The following is a 6000-nucleotide window of genomic DNA, read 5'->3' as shown; positions in this document are numbered from 1 at the left end:
ACAAGAGGGCATCACCACAAGGTTAGAGGCAGCAAATTTAGGAGTGAATTGAGAAGGAACGTCTTGACCTCGATAGGAGTGCATTACCCAGGGAAGTAGTTGATGCTAGTTCAATGAACGGTTTTAAAGCTAAGTTAATTTTTTTAAAAAGAAATAATTAATTAAGGAATATGGTGCGAACGTGGGTAAATGGTTCTGCATCCACAAAATGATCAGCCATGATCTTATTGAATGGAAGAGCAGGCTCGAAGGGCAGGACGGCCTTCTCTTTTTCCTTGATCTTTTGTTCTTATATTATGCATGCCTCCATCACTCGTGACTTGGAGGTGCTGGTGTTGGATTAGGATGGACAAAATTAAAATTCACAGAACACCAGGTTATAGTCCAACCGGTTTATTTGGAAACACTACTTTGCCGGTCCTTCATCAGATGGTTGTGGGATTTTAACTTTGTCCCTCACTCTTGTAATTGAGAAACAGCAACAAAAGCCACGAAGCAGTGCACAAGCTTCAGCCAACAGTTGGTATTGTGGACAATGAAGAAGGTTATCTCAGAGTACAATGGGATATTGATCAGATGGGCCAATGGGCTGAGGACAGGCAGATAGGAATTAATATAGATAGATTAGGTTAGGATATCTGGTTGGCATCGACAGGTGTGATTGATGTCAGCGGCGGACCAATGGAAAGGCAGGGGCGGAGCTGGAGGACCTGGCGGGGCAGTTGGTCCTCCGGCCAATCAGGGAATAAGGACGGGACTAGACTATACCACGTGATCATCCTCGCGGTCGGCGCGGATATTCGGAATGTGTGTGTGCGGAGAGCAGTCGGTAAGGAAAGAAATAAACAGCAGGAAGCGGGAGGGAAATGGTGTTGGTATGGGCTGAGAGGTTTTACAATCATTTGCTGCACATCGGAAAATATAAATTTGAAACTTACAGTTCCGTTTTTGCAGGAAACGGGAATATGTCTCGTTGAGTAATCGGCCCGAGTGAGCGCCGCCATCTTTATTCGGGGCAATGATTCACTGGACACGTGCGCGGCCGCCAGCTTTGTAGGGGGCAAAGTTCAGAGGGATGTATGTACAGCCTTCCCTGGTAAAAAGAGTCAGAGGGCAGGATTTACACAGAGCACATTCAAACCCAGAGAAATGGACTTTTTTCTGGATTTGTTTCGTCATTCATTTAAATGATTTGGATGTGAATAGAGGCCGTATAGTTAGTAAGTTTGCAGGTGACACCAAAATTGGAGGTATTGTGGACAATGAAGAAGGTTATCTCAGAGTACAGTGGGATATTGATCAGATGGGCCAATGGGCTGAGGAGTGCCAAAAAGGGTTTCATTTAGGTAGATTAGGTTAGGCTATCTGGTTGGCATAGGTTGGACCGAAGAAGTCTGTTTCTGTGTTAGACATCTTTGACTGTGGGATCATAAAAGTGAACTCTGCTCTGGTTCACCTCTGGGTTCTCTGATTATCTAGCTTCTTCAGTCTCTCGTAGGTATATTTTTGCTCTGTATAGTATTTTACTATTACTTTCACAGCTGCTTTGTAAATGAATTGAAAAATGTAGAGCTGGAAAAACACAGCAGCGCAGGCAGCATCCGAGGAGCAGGAGTATCAACGATTCGGCATAAGCCCTTCTTCAGGAATGCAAATGAATTGTCCACTGCTGCCCGGCTCCTGACCGTATGATGTTCCATTATCAGTTTATCTTTTCCACAATATCTTTGACGGTCAAGAATTCTTTTTTCCAATAAGTGAGTGCATTTTCCTTCAATTTTCTGACAGTCAAATACTGCACCATTTTCATTCCCTGTAATTCATATTGCACTCCCTGAAACATCAACTGTGTATTTCTCCTTCCACAGAAACCAGTGATCAATGCCAAAGCCTTGTTGCCTGTGGAGAGGGTGATGTTTGACTTCCTTGTACTGCTGCAGTTTGTGTGGTGAAGGTGCTCCCACAACGTGGTTGGGTAAGAGACATTACAGATTATTCACTCAGCGATATTGAAGAGTAGAAGATATCTGTACAAATCATCATGGTTTTAATTTCACAAAAATATTATTGAGAACTTTTGACATAAGGCTACAGATGGAGAATATTGTGTCCAGTGACCAAAACCATTGCCAAATAAGCAGTTTTTCAAGAATGCCTTAAAGGAAGAAAGTAGATCTTAGAGAGTTAGAGTGGGGATTCCAGACCATGTTCCCTTGGAGTCTATAGAAACAGTCACACAGGTGAACTCAAAACTAAACACATCATTGAGAGTCTGAACTAAAATGAGTTATTGAGATATGAAAAGGTGTGTGGTGCAGGGAGATAGGAATAATTACAGCCAGCAATTAATTCAAAGGTGCGAAAGTAAATTGTTGTCACTTATAAATGGGAGTCTTTTGATTGATCAGCAAGTTTTGGTACAAGTGAGCACTTCGGCAGTCGAGTTTTCAATATTCTTGAGATTATCGGGAGGGTGACTGTGGGATGCTGGCCAGGAGTGGGTTTAGACAATGAAATCGAGTGTTAACAAAAGGAATGAATGAGAGTTTCAGCAAATGAGCTGAGACTGTGGTGAGGTCAGGTGATATCACTGAAGTCGAAATAGTGGTCTTGGAGGGGGTCTGGCCTGTCATCCTCACCTCATTCAGCTGTTTGTCAGTTTGTGAATCAAGTGTGTAACAAGCTCAGGAACTGAGTGGCCCTGGCAGAACCCAAAATGGGCATCACTGAGCAGCTGCGTGACAGCACTGTTGATGACACCTTCCATCACGTCACTGCTGAGCGAGTGTGGACTGATGGAGGGGAATTGGCTGAGTTGGATCTGCCCTGTTTTTTTGTGTTGGAACATCCCTGAGCAATGTTCCACAAAGTCGGTAGGTGCCAGTGTTGGAGCAGTACTTGCCTTGGTGGGCAGCAAGTTCTGGAGCACAGACAACATTATTATTGCCAGAATATTGGCAGGGCCCATACCTTTACACTGCTTATCCATTTCTTGATCTGATTTGAAATGAGTTTTCAACCAAGTCGATTCATATCTGTGATGTCAGGGACCAATGGAGAAGGCTCATCCACTTGGCACTGCTGGCTGAAAATCGCTGCTAATGCTGTCCTCTTATCTGTTGCATGAATGTGTGAGACCCCTCCATCAGTAAGGGTGGGGATATCTGTGATGCTTCCACCAGTGAGTTGTTTAATTGTCCATCACTATTCTTGACTAGGTGTGGCAGAACTGCAGAGCTCAGATCTAATCTGTTGGTTATGGGATCACTTAGTTCTATTTAGTGTTGCTTGTGGTGTTTGGCATGCAGGTTTGGTAGCCTCACCAGGTTGGCCCTTTATTTTTAGGTATGACTGGTACTGTTCCTGACATGCCCTCCTGCATTCACCATTGAACCAGGGTTGATTCCCCTGGCTTGATGTTAATGGTTAAGTGGGGGATATCAGGCCATGAGATTTCAGATCGGGCTGGAGTACAGTTCTGCTGCTGTTGTTGGCCCACAGTGAGGCAGAAGTTGCAGGGTCAAGAGGGCTGATTGTGTGGTTGTATTTTCCAGTGCATTGGTAGATGTAATGTGGTCCATCCAGTTTCATTCCTTTGTTGAAACTGTGCAGTGATTAATACAATGAGTGACTTGATGGGCCACTGTCGGGTTTCTTTCCCTCAAGGACATTGTCAATGGCAGAAAAACATCCCCAATGGTTCCATGGCAAACAGTAGATTCTTCATTCCAGTTATTTTTTTTCTTGACTTCAGAGCCACCCTCTACCGATTTGGGATTCAAACATGAACTTCAGTTGTATATTTTAATATTCTTGATAAATGATAAATACGACAGGTTTGTTCACTTATTTTTAGAATCACTATCACAGGTTTTGTTTATTGTTTTAGAAATAAAAACACTGTCCATTATCCTGTCTCCTCCATGCTCCCCTCCAACAACAAGAGTGAGGAGCACATGGAGTTTCTCTGTCAATAACATTGAGACAATCCGATCAGCTGCCCCTGCTTCTTTCCTCCCTCTCCACTAGCCCACCGAGCCAAACCGCCTCACAAGGGTGCTCCTCATTTTAGTCCTAAACTTGCATTTCCTCGAGTCCCTTGTCAAGCCTTATTAGAGGTCATCTTGACCATTTACCCTAGTGTAGCTAAATCATGGACATTCCAAATCTGTCTCATCCTCCTGCTTGTCACCGCCCCCCCTCCCTCCACCTTGCAATTCACAGATATTGTTCCATGATCTGTCTGTCTGTCTTTTCTGGTTATGTCCTTCTCTCCCATTCGGCTAAAACCTAATATTTGACCTCACCATTATTGGAAAATCCTGCTCCGTCTCCACTCTCCCTTTCCTTTCTGAATTCCTTGTATTTGGTGTCCCTCCAAGATCTATCCTTGGTCCGTCCTGTTTCTCACCTACATACTGCCAGGAGGTAACATCGCCCAGAAGCACAGTGTTAGGTTTCACATGTACACTGACAATGTCCAGCTCTCCCTCCCCATCATCCCTCTCCATTACTCCACCATTACTCAGTTATCAAACTGCTTACCACGCTTCGATTAGCTGCAATTCACTCCAATGATACACTGTCATTGTTAAACCCATTGCCTTCAGTTGCTATTCCAAATTCATTTCTCTTACTGCTGTGTCCCTCCCTCTCACTGGGAAGTGTCTGAGGCAGAACTACACTCTTCACAATATTGCTGTCATATCTGACCCCAAGGTGACCTTCTGATTAGACATCCACACAATCACAAACACCAGGAATTCCAATCTCTAAAACGTTGCTTATCTCCTTCTCACCCCAGCTCCATTGCTGCTGAAACCCTAACCTGTGTCGGTGTTGCCTTTAACTTGAGAAATCTGAAACAGAGCCCTTGATTCCGCGACTGACCCAGAATCTGGTTCAAGACCAACCCGTAATGGGACACATCCTCTCCATATTTACCCTGTCAAACCTTGACAGAATCCTGTATGTTTCAAAGCGATCTCCTCTCATTCTTCCAAAGTCCAGTGAGTAGATTCCCAACTTATTCACCCTTTGCTTACAGGATAATCCCTTCAAAACAGGGATCATCCCAATGGATCTTCTCTGAAATGCCTCCAATAAACTGCTCTATTTCGTTAACTAAAGTGACCAAGTCTGTTCACGTTACTCCAGATGTGGTCTCACTCGCCATTTGTTTAGTTGCCCGAAGGTATATACTCCAAACTCTTATATTGTAAACTCTTTGAAATAAGGGACAGTATTCCATTCCCTTTCCTGATTCCCTGTTGTAACTGTGTGCTCGCTTTCTGTTTCCTGCTCATTTTCCCCCAGTCCCTTTGTGATGCAGCTTTCTACAGTTTATCCCAAGTTATACTCTATTTGCCAACTTGTTGCCCAAGTTTCCTGTGAATATCTCTCTGTAAACTGTTTATAATCCTTTTGGAACTTTCCTGTTATGCCTTTTCTAGGAGATTTCCCCCTCATTATTCGAAACATGTACTGTGAGCACTGGGCAGTGGGAAGCATGCGCAGTTGCTATCTTTCAGGGATACTCTGTTTCATGACTGGGAGGATCGTGTTGCCCCTTGGTGAGAATGGAGACATCTTGCCCATCAAGGTGCATGAGCCTTTCACACCCCATGTCTTATTGAGGAGGCACAGCGGCAGAATGGAAGGAAAGAAAAGGAAGGAAATCCTGCTCTCCATATCTCACTGAATCTTGGGATATTCTGTCCCATGTTCAGTCACATGAAGTCCCAAGGTGGAAACTCATAGAAACCCACATAGATTTGCCCTTGAAGTGCCTGCTGACCTCCACCAGGGGTAATGTGTACAGTCATCCTGGGCCAGGAGGAAGGGATTGTATGAGTTTCAAACTTGAACTGACAGTGACGGATTTTATAAACTTGTATTATAGGCAGATATTCAGATGGTAATCTCAGTCACTGTAACGCCAAACTGACAGAATTACTCAATACATCAGGGCCTGGATATTCGTATTGTGTTCCAGATCAA

General features: G+C 44.0%; 1 long non-coding RNA gene across 2 annotated transcripts in view; it reads left to right on the top strand.

The window, feature by feature from the left end:
- Positions 1-770: 770 nt before the first annotated feature.
- LOC140471548 (uncharacterized) overlaps positions 771-6000 on the top strand; it is a 36571-nt gene continuing 31341 nt past the window's right edge. For both annotated transcript variants that reach the window (XR_011957088.1, XR_011957087.1), the window contains exons 1-3: positions 771-829; positions 1542-1757; positions 1869-1975. This is a non-coding gene — a long non-coding RNA (uncharacterized lncRNA). The remainder of the gene's footprint in view (positions 830-1541; positions 1758-1868; positions 1976-6000) is intronic.

The sequence above is a fragment of the Chiloscyllium punctatum genome, unplaced genomic scaffold (genome assembly GCF_047496795.1).
Source record: "Chiloscyllium punctatum isolate Juve2018m unplaced genomic scaffold, sChiPun1.3 scaffold_105, whole genome shotgun sequence".
Classification (NCBI taxonomy): domain Eukaryota; kingdom Metazoa; phylum Chordata; class Chondrichthyes; order Orectolobiformes; family Hemiscylliidae; genus Chiloscyllium; species Chiloscyllium punctatum.
This window is presented reverse-complemented; position numbering and strand designations above follow the sequence as displayed.